The sequence below is a fragment of the Delphinus delphis genome, chromosome 15 (genome assembly GCF_949987515.2).
Source record: "Delphinus delphis chromosome 15, mDelDel1.2, whole genome shotgun sequence".
Classification (NCBI taxonomy): domain Eukaryota; kingdom Metazoa; phylum Chordata; class Mammalia; order Artiodactyla; family Delphinidae; genus Delphinus; species Delphinus delphis.
This window is the reverse complement of record NC_082697.1, coordinates 53,326,131-53,350,656: the sequence shown is the minus strand read 5'-3', so window position 1 is coordinate 53,350,656 and position 24,526 is coordinate 53,326,131.

Sequence of the window (24,526 nt, the reverse complement as noted above, 5' to 3'; positions counted from 1 at the left end):
TGGAAACCATCCTACACACATCCCCCCAGCCAGACCTTAGTCACAAGGGAGGCAGATACTCATTTTCTAGGGCTGCCACAACAAAACACCACAGCCTGCAAGGCTTAAACAACAGAAATGTATCTTCTCACAGTTCTGGAGGCTAGAAGTCTAAGATCAAGGTATCTGCAGGTTTGGTTTCTCTTCAGCTTGCAGGTGGCTGTCTTCTCCCTGTGTCCTCACATGGTCTTTCCTCTGTGTGCATCCCTGGGGCCTCTTCGTGTCCAAATTTCCTCTTCTTATAAGGACACCAGTCTGACTGGATTATGGCCCACTCAGCCTATTTTTACAGCCTGAATCACCTCTTTAAAGACCTTATCTCCAAATACAGTCACATTCAGAGGGACTGGGGGAAGGGTGTCAACATATGAATTTGGGAGAGATACATAACAGCAGGTAATGTAGTCTTGATCCTAGGGAGCCATGTCCCTGCTAAAAATGGGGGGGGGTGGCTATTGATAGGAAGGGGAAGATGTATTGGGGGGCCAATTAGCCACCTTTGCCCCAGGCATGTCCTCTCCCAGTTCATGGCATCCACGGCGCATAGCATCTGGCACCAAGGATGTACTCAAATATTTGAAAAACTAAAGAGAGAGAAAGGAAATGAAATTCATGACAGTGCTGGAGACCTCATGCTCAGGGGCTGGGTTTATCTCAGGGATGGTTTTCCATCGCTGGGCTGTGTTGAATGAAGACCACACAGCTGGTCCATCTCTGGGTTCTGCAGAGGTGATGCTCAGAGTGTGACCTGAGAGCACCCAGCAGCTCCAAAAGGAGGTGGAACGCCCACAAGAGCGTGTCTTTTTGTCTCTTTCCTTCCCTGCTTTATCTCTAGCATGTAGAACAGTGCCCAGCCCATAGCAGGTGCTCAGTAAACTGAATGAATGCATAAAAGGAAATCCACAGGAGGGAACTGCACGCAGGTCCAGGACCACATTGACGGGAAACCATTACAAACAGCCCCCGACCCTTAATCCCATCATGTTGCTCTTTCTCACGTGCTCAGTCATCTATATTCCATCATTTAGTGAACAAACATATAGATACAGAGGGGGAAAGGGGGGGGATGAAATGGGAGATTGGGATTGACATATATACACTACTATGTATAAAATAGATAACTAATGAGAACCTACTGTATAGCACAGGGAACTCTGCTCAATGGTGACCTAAATGGGAAGCAAATCCAAAAAAGAGGGGATATATGTATACGTATAAGCTGATTCACTTTGCTATACAGTAGAAACTAACACAACATTGTAAAGCAACTATACTCCAATAAAAAATTTTTTAAATAATAATAAAATAAAATGACCACTGCTGGGAGCAGGACCTGCCTTCCTAATTAGAAAAGAGGGTAAGAAATAAGGGAAGGAAAGGGTGATGCCAACCAGACCCAGTGTTCTGACTGAGATCCACCTTTTAAGTGGGTGTGCTATGAAAATACCTGTAGGTTTTTTAAAGGTTGGTCCAACTTCCTAGGGGAGCAGTTTGCCTGGTGGCCAAGGAGCATGGATTCTCAGCACTAGCACTTTGTATATGTCTGAACATTTAGGCACTACTGAACAATGCTACACCTCAGTTTCGTCCCTGAATGGGAGGATCACAGCCCATACCACAGAGGGTGTCCAGGCCTTAAATGAAACCATACACAGAGGCACTTTTGCATGGTACCTGGCACAGAGTAGGTCCTCTGAAAATGCTAGAAACAATTCCATCTGTCAGCTGCCTGTCCCTGGTTATTCCAAGCATCCTTATCAACCTCATAAGGAAAAAGAGGGCTGAAGGATAGATGGAAACTATAGTTGTTCACTTAAAACTTTAACCCCTGTGTTCTTTGCTTCTTCAGCGCCCTTGAAAATATAAAATGAATGTGGGCTAAAGTTAAAAATGTAAGAATTGAGGGTAGAGGCCAAGGAACCCCTCCCAGCTCATATTACTAAGAACGGGAATGCAGTGCTATGGGATGTCCCTCCTTGACAAGAGACAGAGCACTGGGGAGGTCTAGGGATGGACAAGGAGATCCCAAAAGACTCTGGATTAGATTTAAAGGGAAGGAATCATCACTAAGACCTCCTCTTGGAGAGGTCCCCATGGAACCATGGCACCAAGGCTCAACCTCTTCCTGACCCCTGGGAGGGTCAGGTTTCTTTAAAGGATGGGATATGGGCTTTTGTTTCTTAAACAGAATTCAGAAATGTGCACAATGATGAGAGTTTTTAAAAAACCAGGTACTGCAGCTTGTTAAATCATTGGAAATAATAGCTAAGCAAGAGTTGCCGAATTAGATTACCCAATATGAAAGAAGCATACTTTCATCTAAAGTTCCTCTAAATAGATGCTATTTTCCCTTGCTGTAAAGGTAGGCTATTTTCTTTATTACTCTTTACTCAAGAAAAACAAGGAAGGGAGGAGGGAACACACACCACATCGGTCAGTTGCCTCGACATTGCAAAGCAATTCTTAACAGCATTAATATTGCAATAGCCATGGAGAAGAAATTGGGAGGTTTTCCTTGTATGAAAACAGAACTGAGAGATGAAAATGCAGTCGCAAGCGTAAAGAAAGTTATTGTCAAATCTGCTCAAGCCTCGTGTTTCTCCAGTGATTCAAGATAATCACATTAGCGGCTTCAAACATTATGCAGTGACATCATTCAAACAGATATCTCCCAGAGGTTGGATATGAGGCCAGGGAATTACCATCTGTCATACGTCTATGACAAATCTAACAGTCTGACCTGATTTGTTACTAGCTGGAGTTCATGTGGGTCTATCTAACTGTGGTCACCTTTCTTACTTAACGATCCTCTCTGACTATGAAGGACCCCCATGGAACTCATAACATCTCATTGGAATAAGGAATGGGAAACTCCTTATAACCCAAGGTCAAGTGAGTGAGGTGTAGATCTTCTCACTGCCCAAGGTCTATCATTCAACGAGCAAATGGAAAAACCTCTCCTTGTTTCAAAGCTTGGTTTAAACCTCACTAGACTGGAGGTTAAATATTGCTATTCAGGAAACAAACCCAGGTTGGATACCCTATTCTGCTACTTTCTGGATGTGGGACCCTGCTCATTTGCAACATCAAGATAATAATGATCTCTAACTCTTGGGGTGGCTGTGAGAATTAAGTAAAATAACATGTATAAAGTATTTAGCACAATGTTTGACACAGAGCAAGCATTTAGTTAATGTTAGCTAGGAGTGTTGTTATTAAGATTTGAAATAATGCAGGAGCACCCATCAGGGAAGGTTTGCAGGAATCTAATACTCCAATGACAGTATTGATGTCACTCTGGGTTCTTTATTCTCTGCTGTCCATGTAGCAGATATGCTTGGAGCCCATACCTGCTCAGGCCAACTTGGCAGTCACAGCAGCTTCAGGGGACAGTTCCCACCCACATTGATGGCTCCCTTCTCCAGCCCGGGAGCATGGTCATCCTGTGTTCTGGGCAGACTGGGAGTTGCAGAGTGACACTCCCTGGAGCGACCCTCAACCAGTAAGAAATGAGAACAGCTGGACCTCAGATGGGAAAGCTCTTAGGGGTGTTCTGGGCCATCCCCTGTGGTCCCCTGGTGGGACTGAGCACCACTTGCCCACAGAGGGAAGCTGCTCACTGGCTTTCATCATTTCCTCTCTTCCCCACTCCCTCATCATGGGATCACGCCCAAATAAACCCTTGTATCCAAATCCTCATCTCAGAATCTGAGGAACCCAAACCAAGACAATCCAAATGAGGCTCCTCGGCATCTCCCAGCTTCTATGCAACCCTATCAGTCAACAAAAAGCATATGGAGGGATCTTGGGCAGTGGCATTTGACAGACTGGGTTCAAATCCCAACTCTGCCACTCACTAGTGGTACAAGCAAATTAATTCCCCTCTCTGGACCTCCATCTCCCCATCAGAAAAGCAATACCTACCTCATAGGGCTTTTAGGGAGGATTCTGGCAAAGAGTAGGTTCAATCTTTGTAGCTTTTTATTAGCTGGTTGGAGCTTCCTAAAGAGAAGTATCAATAGGTAGCTAAGGTTTCCAAAGATGCCTGGAGAACTTGAGTGTTCGGCACAAAGGAATGAGCTCCAAAGAACAGCACTTCAAGGATTCGTTGGGGAGAAAATTTTTTAGATAGAGAATGAGGTAACTGTCATCATGGTGAGAGAAGACTTCTCTAGGAACATAAAAGGCTGGTCTTATTGCCAGACCCTTAGCACTGGGGGCCAGAGAAGCTGGTTCCTTGGCCAAGGCCACACTTGCCGTTGGCGGCCTGTAATTGGAGCTGGAATGTTTCTTAGGTGTTGCCAAGTCCATCGTCGACTGATTTATTTTTCTAGAAAATGAACAACGGCTGCAGAACAACTTTTAAGTCTTCAAGAGGGAAGGAAAAAAGCACTACCCAGTGGCTCTGTGCCCTCCTCGTTCACCCTAGGGGACTGTTAGTACATTCCCGTCTCAAACCAACACAAATCCAAGTTAAAACTTAGCACTTGGTCGGAACTTCTAGAAGGAGTTGTCCCTAAATAAATGTGAAGGAAACTTAAAAATTAATAAAGGTATGGGCAACTTGAGCACTGACATTTTTCGAAACACCCTCCAACGCTTTCCTAATTAAGGGGATCTGGCTGCCGGCTTCTGCGTCTGGTAACCCGAGTCGGGGAATTCCTGAAGGAGGGAAGGAAGAACTATCAGTTCTAGGTTGGTTTTTTTCTTCTCTTGGAAAAACTGACAGCGCACTTGTGAATTCACTTGTGGACTCTCTGGATGAAGGTTCTGACTAGGATGACAAAAGAGACCATTTGAGAGCTATGATTCCAGGGGAGGGCTCTGTGCACATGCATGGCCCACCTAAGCAAATATCTTGGCAGAAAAGTGAGTAGACAGAATCATTCAAGCAAATGGGAAATGAAGTTTCCAGGGAGCCCCTGGCAGCCCAAGGGAGATACCCTTGCCTCTTCTGATCCTGGTGAAATAGCCATTAGACAGACAGGGTCCCTGCCCCAAGGACATGAACTTTCAGCGAGACAGACAAGCAGATAACCACACAAGTAATTTCCTACTGTGTACAGAAGAACCACAATTCCAAAGCACAAGGTGTTACCTAGTCTTGGGGGTTGGAAAGGTCAGATCAGCTGAGACCTGAAGGGTGAGTGCTCCAGGGAGGCAGAAAAAGGAAGAATGTTCCAGACAAAGCAAAGTGCCTGCTTGGAAACACTGAATTCCATGCACCTTGGAGGATCTGAAAGAAGACTCTCATGACTGAAGCTGGAGAGGCAGGGCAGAGTTAAACAAGATAACTTCTGCAATGGGCCTGGCATGTCATAGGCTCTCACTATTAATTGAAATACTAACTGTGGTGGTGTCTTTACTAGCTCTGCTCATGGGATGCTATCTGGACATTCTCCACCTGCTGTTGAAACTATTCTCAGAATGTTGAGATGATTTCTGTAGTTGCTCGTGAATGGTGCATTGGAAAGAGGCCCACCCTACAGCGCCAGAAGTACCTTTTCTATGCCTCAGTGGCCTCCCTAGCTCTGCAGGTAACTGGGATGGCCCTTCTTGGTCAGGTTCAGCAACATCATCTGTCTCCCAAGCCCAGGGCTGGACTCACAGGTGTGCAACCTGAGTGGTCACACATGGCCCCACACGTACTGCTCCACTGTTGCTTTCTGGAAATTCTTCATTTTTAAACAAGAGGCTTCACATTTTGATTTTGCACTGGATGCTGCAAATTATGCAGCTGCCCCTGCCTCACCCCCAAGCAGGTGATCAAAGTCCATGCATCCCCGTCACCGACGGCCCCTTTTGCAAGAACAGCTATGGTCAAAAGAACAAAGCTGTTTCCTTCTAGTGATACCTCTGGGGCTGTTATATAACCTGGCCCTCTGGGCAGCTACCCAGTTGGCCCACTCCTTAACCTATTTCTGGGGCCAAGAACTGCTGGGATCCCTGGACAGCAACTGTGCTCATGTTTACGGCTCTTCTTTTCACCATGTTGGGGAAATTGGCAGCATCAGAAGCCAGGAGTTCGTCACCAATAAAAGTAATAACACTGGACCTGCATAGACACGGGTTCAAATCCCAACTCTGCCTTTGACTCACTAGGTGACCTGGGGTAAGACACTTAACCTCTTCTCAAGCCCTCATTTCCTCTAAATTTCTAAAACTGAAAAGACAATAGAACCCCAGGATTGTCACGGAGGTTAAATGAGACCGGGATGCTGAGTGTCGCGCACATCATTAGCACTCTGTGTTCACCACTAGCGTTTCTCGAGTTGCCATTTTCTCTCCCTGCACTGTGTGCAGTCCTGGCATGGAGAGTGGTCGGGGCACATGCCTCCTCACCACAGAAGCCAAAGGGGGCTCTGGACGCTGCTCCCACTAGGTCTTCCTCTTGAGGTGCTGGTACTGCTGGGGGAGCAGGTCATAAACTCTATCAATCATACTCTTCTCTAAACTGGGCTGGAACAATAAAGATGAGAGACTGGGGCATGTTTTCATTGATTTAATCATCCACTGATTCCAGATAAGACTGTTGGGCAATGTCAGCTGTGGAGACCTTCTGGAGCTGTCAAGTTCTCCAGCCTTCCCTTTAGCCCTGGGAGCCCCCCTGTATCCTTCCAATAAGCCCCCTTCTTTCTTACATTATTCACAGTAGCTCCTGTTGTTTGCAACCAAAGATTCTAACTCAGACACCATTCTTGGGGGAGTGTGGGCAGACATCCAGATTTTTAACTCAGAGCATCAGGCCCAGCCCAGGGTAGCACAAAGCTGATCACTGGCATAAAGGGGGATGCACTCACTTCCAGTACCTGTGCAGGTGGGAGACGTGTGTGTACCTGGCAAGCTAGCCAGCCCAGCGCCTTTCCTCCCACAGGAAAATGCTTACACGCTCCGTCTCGAGCTGCAGAACCCAGAAAACAGATAGAGCTGCCTGGCACTGACACGCTCCCCAAGCACAGGGGCCCTCGAGTCTGCAGCACTGATCTCGGGAGGGGGCCTGTCCTCCAATTATCCCTTGTCCTCCAGCCTTCCCACAGCATGTCAGCAGCACAAGGAGTTGGCCAAGCAGGGCCTGCCCCAGTTCTGCCCCCTCTACAGATGCGGTAGGCAGCTGCAGATGTGGGGTGAGGAGGAGGCAATGCAGCAACGTCCACAATGGCCTCTGCCCCCAAAGGAGCGATCTGTCCTGCAGGACAGCGATTGCTCCATCCTTGCAGAGCCCTTTGAATAAGCAGATGCCCATGAGAGATCACGGACTAACCTTTAACATAAATTTATTTTTTAGATTGCTTTCCCACTGGAACAAAGACTCTGGAGTGGGGACAGAGAAAAAGGATCATCAAGAAACATCAAATGTCAGAACTGGAAAGTCCTTTAAACATCATCCGTTCCAGCAAACTCATTTAACAGATGAGAAAACTGAGGTCCAGAGGAGAAACTGTTTACTCGAGATCCCTGTTATAGGTTGAATTTTGCTCCCCCTCCCCACACACACACAAATTCATGTGTTGAGGTCCTAACCCTCCCAGTACTTCAGAATGTGATTTATTTGATTGTAGCTATAATTAGTTTAGATGGGGTCATACTGGAATAGGGTGGGCCCTAATCCAATATGACTGGTGTCCTTATAAAAAGGGGAACTTGGAGACAGACATGCACACAGGGAGAAGAGCATGTGAAGATGAAGGCAGAGAGCGGGGTGATGCATTTTCAAGCGCTAAGGAACACCAAAGATTGCCAGCAAACCACCAGAAGCTAGGAGAGAGGCATGGGACAGATTCTTCCTCACAGTTCTAAGAAGAAATTAATCCTGCCAACACCTTGATCTTGGGCCTCCAGCCTCCATAACTGTGAGATGATATATTTCTGTTGGTTAAGCCACGCAGTTGTCTGGCAATCCGAGGAAACTAATAAAGTCCCCGGGCAACTCTTTGTGTGTCCCAAACTCATTGTTATTATTGTTACTTATTATCATCTCTATATGATTTATATCCCATCTCATTCCATCAAGGATTTCAAACATCATTTACAGAATAGATGAAAAATACACATATATAAATAAGAAAAAGCACCAGGAAAAATAAAAAATGAAACAAGTCAAGGATAGAGGGTAAGGGGGGACCTTCAAGATGGTGGAGGAGTAAGACGTGGAGATCACCATCCTCCCCACAAATACATCAAAAATACATCTACATGTGGAACAACTCCTACAGAACACCTACTGAACGCTGGCAGAAGACCTCAGACTTCCCAAAAGGCAAGAAAATCACCACGTACCTGGGTAGGGCAAAAGGAAAAAGAAAAAAAACAGAGACAAAAGAATAGGGACGGGACCTGCACCTCAGGGAGGGAGCTGTGAAGGAGGAAAAGTTTCCACACACTAGGAAGCCCCTTCACTGGCGGAGACTGCGGGTGGCGGAGGGGGGAAGCTTCGGAGCCACGGAGGAGAGCGCGGCAACAGGGGTGCAGAGCGCAAAACGGAGAGATTCCTGCACAGAAGATCAGGGCCGACCGGCACTCACCAGCCTGAGAGGCTTGTCTGCTCACCCGCCGGGGCGGGCGGGGACTGGGAGCTGAGGCTCGGGCTTCGGTCGGACCGCAGGGAGAGGAGAGGACTGGGGTTGGCTGCATGAACACAGCCTGAGGGGGTCTAGTGCACTACAGCTAGCCGGGAAGGAGTCCGGAAAAAAGTCTGGAACTGCCTACGAGGCAAGAGACCATTGTTTCAGGGTGCACGAGGAGAGGGGATTCAGAGCACCGCCTAAACGAGCTCCAGAGACAGGCGCGAGCTGCGCCTATCAGCTCAGACACCAGAGACAGGCATGAGCGCTAAAGTTGCTGCTGCTGCCACCACCAAGAAGCCTGTGCGCAAGCATAGGTCACCATCCACACCTCCCATGCCGGGAGCCGGTGCAGCCCGCCACCGCCAGGGTCCCGTGATCCAGGGGCAACTTCCCCGGGAGAACACACGGCGCACCTCAGGCTGTTGCAACGTCAACCCGGCCTCTGCTGCCGCAGGCTTGCCCTGCACTCCGTACCCCTCCCTCTCCCCGGCCTGAGTGAGCCAGAGCCCCCTAATCAGCCGCTGCTTTAACCCCATCCTGTCTGGATGGGAACAAAAGCCTGAGGACAACCTACACGCAGAGGTGGGGCCAAAACCAAAGCTGAACCCCAAGAGCTGTGCAAAGAAGAGAAAGGAAAATTTCTCTGTGCAGCCTCAGGAGCAGCGGATTAAATCCCCACAATCAACTTGAGGTACCCTGCATCTGTGGAACACCTGAATAAACAACGAATGTTCCCAAAATTTAGGCAGTGGACTTTGGGAATAACTGTAGACTTGGGGTTAGCTGTCTGTGACTGACTTTTTTCTGATTTTTATGTTTATCTTACCATAGTTTTTAGCGCTTGTTATCATTGGTGGATTTGTTTATTGCTTTGATTGCCCTCTTCTTTTTTTAAATTATTATTACTTTTATCTTTTTTAATTTTTTTATATTAACTTAAAAATTTTTTTTTATTTATTATTATTTTCTTTCTTTCTTTTTTTCTCCCTTTTCATCTGAGCCATGTGGCTGACAGGGTCTTGGTGCTCCGGCCAGATGTCAGGTCTGAGCCTCTGAGGTGGAGACACGAGTTCAGGACACTTGTCCACCAGGGACCTCCTGGCCCCACATAATATCAGCTGGCAAGAGCTCTCCCAGGGATCTCCATCTCAACGCTAAGACCCAGCTCCACTCAACAGCCAGCAAACTCCAGTGCTGGATGCCCCATGCCAAACAACTAGCAAGACAGGAACGCAACCCCACCCATTAGCAGAAAGAGTGCATAAAATCATACTAAGTTCATAGATACCCCAACACACCACCGGATGTGGCTCTGCCCACTAGAAAGACAATATCCAGCTCCACCCACCAGAACACAGGCACCAGTCCCCTCTACCAGGAAGCCTACACAACTCATTGAACCAACCTTACCCACTGGGGGCAGACACCAAAAACAACAGGAACTGTGAACCTGAAGCCTGCAAAAAGCAGATATCAAACACAGTAATTAAGGGAAATGGGAAGACACAGTAATATGCAGCAAATGAAGTAGCAAGGTAAAACCCAGCAGACCAAACAAATGAAGAGGAAATAGGCAGTCTACCTGAAAAAGAATTCAGAATAGTGATAGTAAAGATGATCCAAAATCTTAGAAATAGAATGGAGAAAATACAAGAAATGTTTAACAAGGACCTAGAAGAACTAACGGGAAAACAAACAATGATGAACAACACAATAAATGAAATTAAAAATTTTCTAGGACTTCTCTGGTGGCTCAGTGGTTAAGAATCCACCTGCCAATGCAGGGGACACAGGTTTGAGCCCTGCTCCAGGAAGATCCCACATGCTGTGAAACAATTAACCCTGTGCACCACAACTACTGAGCCTGTGCTCTAGAGCCCGTGAGCCACAACTACTGAGCCCAAGTGCCACAACTACTGAAGTCCACGCACCTAGAGCCCATGCTCTGCAACAAGAGAAGCCACTACAATGAGAACCCGCACACCACAACAAAGAGTAGCCCCCACTTGTCACAACTACAGAAAGCCTGTGTGCAGAAAGAAGACCCAATGCAACAAAAAACAAACAAAAAACAAACAAGAAATGTTCTCTAGAAGGAATCAATAGGAGAATAACTGAGGCAGAAGAATGGAAAAGTGACCTAGAAGATAAAATAGTGGAAATAACTACCGCAGAGCAGAATAAAGAAAAAAGAATGAAAAGAACTGCGGACAGTCTCAGAGACCTCTGGGACAACATTAAACGCACCACCATTCGAATTATAGGGGTCCCAGAAGAAGAAGAGAAAAAAAGGGTCTGAGAAAATATTTGAAGAGATTATAGTTGAAAACTTCCCTAACATGGGAAAGGAAATAGCAACCCAGATCCAGGAAGTACAGAGAGTCCAAGACAGAATAAACCAAAGGAGAAACATGCTGAGATGCATAGTAATCAAATTGACAAAAATTAAAGGTAAAGAAAAATTATTAAAACCAACAAGGGCAAAACAACAAATAACATACAAGGGAACTCCCATAAGGTTAACAGTTGATTTCTCAGCAGAAACTCTACAAGCCAGAAGGGAGTGGCACGATATATTTAAAGTGATGAAAGGGAAGAACCTATAACCAAGATTACTTTACCCTGCAAGGATCTCATTAAGATTGCATGGAGATATCAAAAGTTTAAAGACAAGCAAAAGCTAAGAGAATTCAGCACCACCAAACCAGCTCTACAACAAATGCTAAAGGAACTTCTCTAGGCAGGAAACACAAGAGAAGGAAAACACCTACAATAACAAACCCCAAAGGATTACAAAAATGGTAATAGGAACATACATATTGATAACTACCTTAAATGTAAATGGATTAAATGTTCCAACCAAAAGACACAGACTGGCTGAATGGATACAAAAACAAGACCCGTATATATGCTGTCTATAAGAGACCCACTTCAGACCTAGGGACAAATACAGACTGAAAGTGAGGGGATGGAAAAAGATATTCCATGCAAATGGAAATCAAAAGAAAGCTGGAGTAGCAATTCTAATATCAGACAAAATAGCCTTTAAAATAAAGACTATGACAAGAGACAAAGAAGGACACTACATAATGATCAAGGGACTTTAACACCCCACTTTCACCAATGGACAGATCATCCAAACTGAAAATAAATAAGGAAACACAAGCTTTAAATGACACAGTAAATGAGATGAACTTCATTGATATTTAGAGGATATTCCATCCAAAAACAACAGAATACACTTTCTTTTGAAGTGCTCAAGGAACATTCTCCAGGATAGATCATACCTTGGGTCACAAATCAAGCCTTGGTAAATTTAAGAAAATTGAAATCATATCAAGTATCTTTTCTAACCACAATGCTATGACACTAGATATCAAGTATAGGAAAAAAACTGTAAAAAATACAAACACATGGAGGCTAAACAATACACTACTAAATAACCAAGAGATCAATAAAGAAATCAAAGAGGCAGTCAAAAAACACCTAGAAACAAATGACAATGAAAAAACAATGATACAAAACCTATGGGATGCAGCAAAAGTAGTTCTAAGAGGGAAGTTTATAGCAATAAAATCCTACCTCAAGAAACAAGAAACATCTCAAATAAACAACCTAACCTCACACCTAAAGCAGTTAGAGAAAGAAGAACAAAAGAACCCAAAGTTAGCAGAAGGAAAAAAATCATAAGATCAGATCAGAAATAAATGAAAAACAAATGAAGGAAACAATAGCAAAGATCAATAAAACTAAAAGCTGGTTCCTGAGAAGATAAACAAAATTGATAAACCATTAGTCAGACACATCAAGAAAAAAAAGGAGAAGACTCAAATCAACAGAATTAGAAATGAAAAAGGAGAAGTAACAACCAACACTGCAGAAATACAAAGGATCATGAGAGATTACTACAAGCAACTATATGCCAATAAAATGGACAACCTGTAAGAAAAGGACAAATGCTTAGAAAAGCACAACCTTCCAAGACTGAAGCAGGAAGAAATAGAAAATATAATCAGACCAAACACAAGCACTGAAAATGAAACTGTGATTTAAAATCTCCCAACAAACAAAAGCCCAGGACCAGATGTCTTTACAGGCGAATTCTGTCAAACATTTAGAGAAGAGCTAACCCTTATCCTTCTCAAACTCTTCCAAAATATAGCAGAGGGAGGATCACACCCAAACTCATTCTTCAAGGCCACCATCACTCTGATACCAAAACCAGACAAAGATGTTACAAAGAAAGAAAACTACAGGCCAATATCACTGATAAACATAGGTGCAAAAATCCTCAAAAAATTACTAGAAAACAGAATCCAACAGCACATTAAAAGGATCATACAGGGCTTCCCTGGTGGCACAGTGGTTGAGAGTCCGCCTGCCAATGCAGGGGACACGGGTTTGTGCCCCGGTCCGGGAAGATCCCACATGCCACGGAGTGGCTAGGCTCATGAGCCATGGCCGCTGGGCCTGCGCGTCCAGAGCCTGTGCTCCGCAAACGGAGAGGCCACAACAGTGAGAGGCCCGCATACCGGGAAAAAAAAAAAAAAAAAGGATCATACAGCATGATCAAGTGGGGTTTATCCCAGGAATGCAAGGATTCTTCATTATATGGAAATCAACCAATGTGATAAACCATATTAACAAACTGAAGAATAAAAACCATATGATCATCTCAATAGATGCAGAAAAAGCTTTTGACAAAATTTAACACCCATTTATGATAAAAACTCTCCAGAAAGTGGGCATAGAGGGAACTTACCTCAACATAATAAAGGCCATATATCACAAACCCACAGCAACATCATTCTAAATGGTGAAACACTGAAACCTTTTCCTCTAAGATCAGGAACAAGACAAGGTTGTCCACTCTCACCACTATTATCCAACATAGTTTTGGAAGTTTTAGACTCAACAATCAGAGAAGAAAAAGAAGTAAAAAAAAAAAAATACAAATCGGAAAAGAAGTAAAACTGTCACTGTTTGCAGATGACATGATACTATACATAGAGAATCTTAAAGATGGTACCAGAAGACTACTAAAGCTAATCAATGAATTTGGTAAAGCAGCAGGATACAAAATTAATGCACACAAATCTCTTGCATTCCTATCCATTACTGATGAAAAATCTGAAAGAGAAATTAAGGAAACACTCCCATTTACCATTGCAGCAAAAAGAATAAAATACCTAGGAATAAACCTACCTATGGAGACAAAAGACCTGTATGCAGAAAACTATAAGACCCTACTGAAAGAAATTAAAGGAGATACAAACAGATGGAGATATATACCATGTTCTTGGAGTGGAAGAATCAACACTGTGAAAATGACTCTACTACCCAAGCAATCTACAGATTCAATGCAATCCCTATCAAACTACCAATGGCATTGTTCACAGAACTAGAACAAAAAATTTCACAATTTGTATGCAAACACAAAAGACCCTGAACAGCCAAAGCAATCTTGAGAAAGAAAAACAGAGCTGCAGGAATCAGGCTCCCTGATATCAGACTATACTACAAAACTACAGTAATCAAGACAGTATGGTATTGGCACAAAAACAGAACTATAGATCAATGGAACAGGACAGAATGCCCAGAGATAAACCCACACATACATGGTCACCTTTTCTTTGATAAAGGAGGCAAGAATAAACAATGGAGAAAAGACAGCCTCTTCATTAAGTGGTGCAGGGAAAACTGGACAGGAACATGTAAAAGAATGAAATTAGAACACTCCCTAACACCATACACAAAAATAAACTCAAACTGGATTAAAGACCTAAATGGAAGGCCAGACATTATCAAACTCTTAGACAAAAACATAGGCAGAACACTCTATGACAAAAATCACAGCAAGATCTTTTTTGATCCACCTCCTAGAGAAACGGAAATAAAAACAAAATAAACAAAGGGACCTAATGAAACTTAAAAGCTTTGGCACAGCAAAGGAAACCATAAACAAGACGAAAAGACAACCCTCAGAATGGGAGAAAATATTTGCAAATGAAGCAACTGACAAAGGATTAATCTCCAAAATATACAAGCAGCTCACATAGCTGATTATCAAAAAAACAAACAACCCAATCTAAAAATGGGAAGAAGACCTAAATAGACATTTCTCCTAAGAAGATATACAGATTGCCAACAAACACATGAAAGGATGCTCAACATCGCTGATCATTAGACAAATGCAAATCAAAACTACAATGAGGCATCACCTCACACCGGTCAGAATGGCCATCATCAAAAAATCTACAAACAATAAATGCTGGAGAGGGTGCGGAGAAAAGAGAACCCTCTTGCACTGTTGGTGGGAATGTAAATTGATACAACCACCATGGAAAACAGTATGGAGGTTCCTTAAAAAACTAAAAATAGAACTACCATATGACCCAGCAATCTCACTACTGGGCATATACCCTGAGAAAACCATAATTCAAAGAGTCATGTACCACAAGTTCATTGCTGCACTATTTACAATAGCCAGAACATGGAAGCAACCTAAGTGTCCATGGACAGATGAATGCATAAAGAAGATGTGGCACATATATACAATGGAAAAAAGAAACAGCCATAAAAAGAAACAAAATTGAGTTATTTGTAGTGAGGTGGATGGACCTAGAGTCTGTCATACAGAGTGAAGTAAGTCAGAAAGAGAAAAACAAATACCGTATACTAACATATATATGGAATATAAAAAAAATTGTTCTGCTTAACCTAGGGACAAGACAGGAATAAAGGCACAGACGTAGAGAATGGACCTGAGGACACGGGGAGGGGGAAGGGTAAGCTGGGACGAACTGAGAGAGTAGCATTGACATATATACACTACCAAATGTATATACACTTGCCAAATGCTAGTGGGAAGCAGCTGCATCGCACAGGGAGATCAGCTCAGAGCTTTGTGACCAGCTAGAGGGGTGGGACAGGGAGGGTGGAAGGGGGATGCAAGAGGGAGGGGATATGGGGATATATGTATACATATAGCTGATTCACTTTGTTACACAGCAGAAACTAACACAACATTGTAAAGCAATTATACTCCAATAAAGATGTTTAAAAAAAAAAGTTTTTAAAAACTCAGAATTTAATTATATTACAGGTAAATTAATTATTTTGAGTAATTGTTAACTGTTATACCTTTTCATGAATGCAATAAAATATAAGTTAATTTGCAACTTTTCTATTAAAAAAAAAGAATAGAGGGTAAAATGTGACCCACAGAGTCCTACCATATTACTAATTAAACCACAAACTTAACTACAAGCTTCCTATTAGGCAACGCCAAAACAGAAATATGGGGCTTCCCTGGTGGCGCAGTGGTTGAGTCCGCCTGCCGATGCAGGGGACACGGGTTCGTGCCCCGGTCCAGGAAGATCCCACATGCCGTGGAGCGGCTGCGCCCGTGAGCCATGGCCTCTGAGCCTGCGCGTCTGGAGCCTGTGCTTCGCAACGGGAGAGGCCACAACAGTGAGAGGCCCACGTACCACAAAAAAAAAAAAAAACAGAAATATGATCAAGCATAGAAATCTTTCTTGTTGCTGAACAATATAGATAGATGATGCTGAGAAATCTAACAGGTCATATTCTCAACAGCACCCCTACAACAAATGGCATAACAATTTGATAAAGTAAGAAATTTAGCCAGAAAGTCAATGCTGGAGTAAAGATTTTCCCTTGGGTCTCCTGCATCCTATGTGATGTTATTTCTTGTATTCATTCAACAAACCTTTCTTGAATGCCGCCTATGTGCCAGGTGCAGGGAACACAGTAATGAACAAGATACAATGTGGCTACAAGAAGCCCATGACCTGGTCTCTGGAATCTAATCAGGGGTGGGGCCAGACATACAGACAATTATCATGCCCTGAGACAAGAGCTGTGGTTCCATGACCCCAGCACAGAGGTCCCACCAGGTGCACTGTGGTTGGGAATCTTGGTTTCAAAGAACAGAAATTCTCTGTGGTAGCTTATGGAAAGGGAACAATTTCAGCTAAGGATACAGGTGTGACCTGTGTCTGGCAAGTCAGAATCCAAGGACGGAAACACTGTCAGACCTTAGCATGGGCTGGAACCAAAGCCTGGGGTGTGGTCCATGGGCCAGCAGCATCAGCATCACCTGGGAGTTTGTTAGAAATGAAGAATCAGGCCACTCCCCAGACCTACTGAATCAGAATCTGCATTTTTTTCAAGATCTTAGGGGATTCATATGCACATTAAAGTTTGAGATGCACTGCTGTGGGGTCTTCAGAATTCTTCTCTCTCTCTCCCTCTCTCATGTCTGAATACGTGCCTCACTCTTCTCTCCCTGTAAGACTGATCTCTTCTGTTCCCTGTCCACAATGCAGAAACCATGTCTATACTCTGCACCTGCTTACATCTCAGGGTGAGCTATGGCTCCTTCTTTCTCAGTCCCAATTTTACATTCCTGGCAGAGGCCTCTGATTGGTCCAGACATGGTCAGATGCTCATCCCTGGACCAATCAGCTATGGCCAAGGAGCATGAACACGCAGAACAGAATGGCTGCTGGGAACCCAACCATTGCACCATGTGGTGATGGGTGGGAGGTACAAGTTCCCAAAGAAGGGCTTCGGTAGCCAACTCAAGAGGTGCGTTCAATAAATGCTCATGGGGTTCACATCTGAGTGGTGGCAGAACATGGTGGTAAAGAGCACAGGCTCTGGATCAGGCTACTGGTGTTCCACTTCTAGCTGCATTGTTTTTGAATTGTGTGGCCATTTAAGCAAGTTGCTTAAACTGTAGCTTCAGTTTTTCATCTATCAGAATAAAGTAATAGCACCTATCTTACTGGGTACCTGTGAAGCTTGAATGAAATAATGCACATAAAGCATTTAGCCCAATGCCTAGTAACAAAGCAAGCACTCGATAAATATCAGCTATTGTTATTAGTACTGGTGATGAAGATGATGATGATGACATCTAGACAACATCAATGTAATCAAGTCAATCAATTTCCTCCTCAACAAGTCTAGTGATTTCTAAGGAGACTTAGACCACAGTCTTTGAATTCACCTTACAGCACGCATTAAGTTTGCCATTTTCAGCCATTACTTTGACTAATGTCATTAGTTACCTTTCGGTTTCTGTGGATTTATTCAACAAGTATGCTTTGCATGGCTACTCAGAGCCTGACACCTGGCAGGAGTGGGGACACAAGAAAGAGACAGAAGTCAAAACTCACAATCCAATCAATTTTTCCCCCAAAGCGCAGGCACATACAACCGATGGTCCTAGAGAGGACTTTATGAAGGTGACCTTAAGGAGAACATGAGCACGGCAGTAAATAATGTTGAGTCATAATGAGAGCTAGTCCCTGTAGAGTTTCCTATTGCTGTCATAACAAATTGCAACAAACTCAATGGCTTAAAACAACAGAAATATATCCTCTCACAATTCTAGAGGCCAGAAGTCCAAAATCAACATGTGGGCAGGATTGTTTCCTTCTGCAGGCTCTGAGGGAGAATCCATTCTGTGCCTCCTTTATAGCTGCTGGCAACTCTTGGCGTCCCTTGGCTTGTGGATGCATCACTTCAATCTCTGCCTCTGTCTTCACATGGCCTTACCTTCTGTGTGTCTCTGGTCTCAAACCACCCTCTTCTTTCTAAGGGCACCAATTGTTGGATTTAGGGCCCACCGTAAATCCAAGATGATCTCATCCTGAGATCTTTAACTTAATTACATCTACAAAGACATTACTTCCAAATAAAGCCACGTTCTCAGGTACTGAGGGTTAGGACTGGATATGTCTTTGGGGGGACACTATTTAATGTACTGCACTCCTCTTCCAACCCTCGTTCAATCTTCCTAATTACATCAAGGAGAAATTCTCTGTCTGTGATGCAATGCGCTTAACACCTCTTCAAAGCTGGCCAGTCTGCATGCTTAAGCCCGGCTTCAGCCGACCTCTGGTTCTGAGTCTTAACCTGGCAAAGGTACCCAAATAGAATGATACATTACTTAGCTTTCATTGTATATTTTTACAGTTACCTTTCACTTATGGCTAGTGAAGCTGGTTGTAATTTTTTTGTTGTTATTTCTTTTTGAAATAGAATTAGTTAAATTTAAAATGTGCACTGACCTAAAAAATAGCAGTTAATTAATAAGTAGAGGGGGTACATCCACAAAAATTTACAAATGTTGTGTGGGAAGATGCCAATTGTCTCCTGTTTGCCAGCCCCGCCCCCAGATCTACCCTCCATCCTTCTCTCTGCCCCAGAATTGGACCTTGATAAATAGCATCAGAAGGCTCGCTTTCCCCCAGGCTTCACAATAATACACAGGTGGAGGGATAAGTGAGGTTGGGGTATTTGTCCCCCACATTTTTCCAGGTTGCCTTGATCTGGCTGTGGCCCTTGACCGAGGTCATCACTCCTTGCAAAGTGGCCCTCTGCATACCCCGAGCTCCTTCAAGATTCCACCAACAGCTCCTTCCCTCACCTCTCCAGGCCCACTTTCCCTATGCCCTACCATTCCTGGTCCTGTTATTAAAGCTGCTGCGAATTATCCTAATTCAAGCATGCCCTCTGTTTCCTGCCAGGCCCTAACTGACATAGGGAATGACTCAAGTTTGAAAAACTCATGAAAATTCCATTTCCTCAAAGTTTGAGGTGTCAAATCCAATAAGGGCACACCTTTTCTGAGCTGAGAAGATCCAGGTATTGAATTTCTCTTTCTGTCTCTCTCTTTGCTTTATCTGTCTCTCTGTCTCACACATACACACATACTCACACACACCTTCCAATTTCTACTGATCACAAACCAAGCCACAGAGCCCTGAATGACCCTCTATCTATGTCGGCCAATGCCATCCAGGGCTGCCCAGCTCATGCTGACAAGTGGCTCAAGTGACAAGAGTCTGAGAAGCTCCCCTTAGGTGGGGTTGGGCTCTCCACTCCTTCCAACCTTCCCCGGTATCTTCCAAATCAATGAGACTGTCCGAGGTTTGGCTTATGGGCAGGGCAGCACCTAAGACAGCATGCTTCAAAAAGATAGTGGTGTCCTACCCAACGGGGACATTGGGATAAAGAGCTGGCACGGCACACTTTGTACAGAGGATGAGGCCTAGAAAGAAGCTCAAGATTAAAGAGAAAAATAGTAATAGCGCAAATGTACTGATCGCTTCTCCACCAGGTCCTGCACAACATGTACTGCCTCATTCAACCAGCACGGTGGCCTGGTTGGGGGAGGCGCCACTATAACTCCATCTCACAGGAGAAAACTGAGGTTTAGCAAGGCGAGACGACTTGCCTAAGGTCACATAGTCCACGAGGGATGCAGGCAGGGCTGTAATTCAAGTCCATCACTTTCCAAGGTTAGACCGGGTTGCAGAGAGAGAAAGACTGAAAAACTGTGGAGAGAGAAAAGTCCTAAGGTCTGACAAGAAAGACAGAGACTCGTCCTTCAGTGCTCAGCAGTCATCAGCCAAGACCTTGATGGGTACACACGGCTCCTGCGTACATCCTTGCCCATGCACACCCTCAGTTTCACCACCTACCATGCTGCTCTGGGCTTACATGTCCCGCAGCTGCTCCCTCCAGACGCTAGCCCCTCTGAGAGCAGGGGCTGTGTCTATTCACCTCAGTCCCCCAGCACCCCGTGTAACCACGCAGGACTGGGCAGGAGCAAGAGCACAGAATCCCCAGGTGTCCCACACAGGTGCTCAACAGTCCACACAGCATTCTGTTCCGCAATGGCAAATGGGTTTCCAGCCTGGGTTTCAAGCAAGAAGTGACTCTTCTCACCAAAGTGACTTTAAAATGCCTCTCCCTTAACCTCACAGATAATGGCACACTGACATCACGCATCTCTTGACGTGATGCACGAAGAAGGACATGGCATTGTTTATGTACGACTACTGCCAAAATGGCTCACCTGAGTCCAAGCAGGAGGCAGCAAGCAGATAAATCCATCCTGCATTTGCAAGCAGGACATTCTGACAAACATCTGACCTGTACTGTTTAAAAAGGTGCATGGCTTAAAACACACACACACACGCACACATTCACATACATACACACACACACACACACACACATTCACATACATATACCCACTCATGCACATATACACACACACATACATACACATATGCATACCCACATACGTACACCCATTCATGCATTTATATACACACACTCACACACATATACATACACACTGTCACACACAAAGGCTAGGGAATCCCTCCAGAGTAAAGAAGTCTTTACAAATATGAAAACAAAATGCACTGTATTGTCTTGGATTGGATGCTAGACTTTTTTTTAAAGCAGCCGTAAAGAATATTATTAGGACAACTGGGGAACTGACTATGGAGTGTACATTAAGTACGAGTATTATATCATCATTAGATTCTTCAAGTGTTGTCATTGCATTGTCGTCTTGTAGGAGAATGTCCTTGATTTAGGTGATATGTGACCAAGTATTCAAAGGTGAAGTGTCATAGTATCTGCTACTTACTCTCAATTTAGTTTAACAAAAAGTGCATATGTGTGTGCAGGTGTAAAGAGAGAGAGAGAGAGAGAAATCCAATGAGGGAAAATATGTAACCACTGGTGAAGGGTATATAGATACTCACTAAACTGTGTTTGCAACTTTTCTGTAGGTTTTAAATTCTTTTGAGATAAAAAATTTGGTGCATTAACATCAAAAACAAATGGAGACACGCCTTGAAAATTCCCTGAGCAGACAAAACCAGTTTAGTCACACAAACAAAGTTTCTTTTAGCTTATTTTGCAAGACTAACTTGACCTGGGTCATTTCTGGCTTATGCCTCTGGAAATTGTGAGCGAAACTTACACTGTTTCCCAAGGTGGATGTGAGGTAACCACTGACCAATTCCCTATCATTTAAGAAAATTCTAATATTATAACCAGTCACTGTGAAAAATAAACAGCCACTGCTTTTTCACTAATAAGCTGCTTTAGAACAATATACCCCTGACCCTCATTCCACGTTTTAGTTTGAGTGCTCCCAGTTTGCAGTCTTTTGGTGTGTGCACAATAAACTTTTTTTTTTAACATCTTTATTGGGGTATAATTGCTTTACAATGGTGTGTTAGTTTCTGCTTTATAACAAAGCGAATCAGTTATACATATACATATGTTCCCATATCTCTTCCCTCTTTCATCTCCCTCCCTCCCACCCTCCCTATCCCACCCCTCCAGGCTGTCACAAAGCACCAAGCTGATATCCCTGTGCCATGCGGCTGCTTCCCACTAGCTATCTACCTTATGTTTGTTAGTGTGTATATGTCCATGACTCTCTCTCGTCCTGTCACAGCTCACCCTTCCCCCTCCCCATATCCTCAAGTCCGTTCTCCAGTAGGTCTGTGTCTTTATTCCTGTCTTACCCCTAGGTTCTTCATGACATTTTTTTTTCTTCTTAAATTCCATATATATGTGTTAGCATACGGTATTTGTCTTTTTCTTTCTGACTTACTTCACTCTGTATGACAGACTCTAGGTCTATCCACCTCATTACAAATAGCTCAATTTCGTTTCTTTTTATGGCTGAGTAATATTCCATTGTATATATGTGCCACATCTTCTTTATCCATTCCTCCGATGATGGGCACTTAGGTTGTTTCCATCTCCGGGCTATTGTAAATAGAGCTGCAATGAACATTTTGGTACATGACTCTTTTTGAATTTTGGTTTTCTCAGGGTATATGCCCAATAGTGGGATTGCTGGGTCATATGGTAGTTCTATTTGTAGTTTTTTAAGGAACCTCCATACTGTTCTCCATAGTGGCTGAACCAATTCACATTCCCACCAGCAGTGCAAGAGTGTTCCCTTTTCTCCACACCCTCTCCAGCATTTATTGTTTCTAGATGTCTTGATGATGGCCATTCTGACCGGTGTGAGATGATATCTCATTGTAATTTTGATTTGCATTTCTCTAATGATTAATGATGTTGAGCATTCTTTCATGTGTTTGTTGGCAGTCTGTATATCTTCTTTGGAGAAATGTCTATCTAGGTCTTCTGCCCATTTTTGGATTGAGTTGTTTGTTTTTTTGTTATTGAGCTGCATGAGCTGCTTGTAAATTTTGGAGATTAATCCTTTGTCAGTTGCTTCATTTGCAAATATTTTCTCCCATTCTGAGGGTTGTCTTTTGGTCTTGTTTATGGTTTCCTTTGCTGTGCAAAAGCTTTGAAGTTTCATTAGGTCCCATCTGTTTATTTTTGGGTTTTTTTCCCATTACTCTAGGAGGTGGGTCAAAAAGGATCTTGCTGTGATTTATGTCATAGAGTGTTCTGCCTATGTTTTCCTCTAAGAGTTTGATAGTTTCTGGCCTTACATTTAGGTCTTTAATCCATTTTGAGCTTATTTTTGTGTATGGTGTTAGGGAGTGATCTAATCTCATACTTTTACATGTATCTGTCCAGTTTTCCCAGCACCACTTACTGAAGAGGCTGTCCTTTCTCCACTATACATTCCTGCCACCTTTATCAAAGATAAGGTGTCCATATGTGCGTGGGTTTATCTCTGGGCTTTCTCCTGTTCCACTGATCTATCTTTCTGTTTTTGTGCCAGTACCATACTGTCTTGATTACTGTAGCTTTGTAGTATAGTCTGAAGTCAGGGAGCCTGATTCCTCCAGCTCCTTTTTTCGTTCTCAAGATTGCTGTGGCTATTCGGGGTCTTTTGTGTTTCCATACAAATTGCAAAATTTTTTGTTCTAGTTCTGTGAAAAATGCCAGTGGTAGTTTGATAGGGATTGCATTGAATCTATAGATTGCTTTGGGTAGTAGAGTCATTTTCACAATGTTGATTCTTCCACTCCAAGAACATGGTATATCTCTCCATCTATTTGTGTCATCTTTGATTTCTTTCATCAGTGTCTTATAATTTTCTGCATACAGGTCTTTTGTCTCCTTAGGTAGGTTTATTCCTAGGTATTTCATTCTTTTTCTTGCAATGGTAAATGGGAGTGTTTTCTTAATTTCACTTTCAGATTTTTCATCATTAGTGTATAAGAATGCAAGAGATTTCTGTGCATTAATTTTGTATCCTGCTACTTTACCAAATTCATTGATTGGCTCTAGTAGTTATCTGGTAGCATCTTTAGCATTCTCTATGTATAGTATCATGTCATCTGCAAACAGTGACAGCTTTACTTCTTCTTTTCCAATTTGGATTCCTTTTATTTCTTTTTCTTCTCTGATTGCTGTGGCTAAAACTTCCAAAACTATATTGAATAATAGTTGTGAGAGAGGGTAACCTTGTCTTGTTCCAGATCTTAGTGGAAATGGTTTCAGTTTTTCACCATTGAGGATGAGGTTGGCTGTGGGCTTGTCATATATGGCCTTTATTATGTTGAGGAAAGTTCCCTCTATGCCTACTTTCTGCAGGGTTTTTATCATAAATGGGTGTTAAATTTTGTCAAAAGCTTTCTCTGCATCTATTGAGATGATCATAATAAACTTTTATTAATTACTACTTTGGTGACTCACTGGTTTTGCTTCTGTTATTTCTGAACTTTTGATAGAAGAAACATGCTTAGAATTGGAATTGCTGGGTTATATGGTAAAAGTATGCTAAACGTTTTTTTTTTAACTCTAAACTGTCTTTCCACAGCAACTGTACTATTTTACATTTCCACCAGCAATGTCTACGCATTCCAATTTCTCCAAATCCCCACCAGTGCCTGTTAATTGTCCATCTTCCTTATCACAGCCATCCTAGTGGTGCCTCAGTGTGGTTTTTATCTACCTTTGCCTAATGGACTGATGATGTTGAGCATCTTTTCATGTGCTTATTGGCTATTGGTATATCTTGATGGAAATAGTTCAAAAAGGGATCGTGGTGATGGTCGCACAACTCTGTAAATTTACTAAAAATCACTGAATTGTGCCCTTACATTAAATGAATTTTATAGTACATAAAGTATACTTCA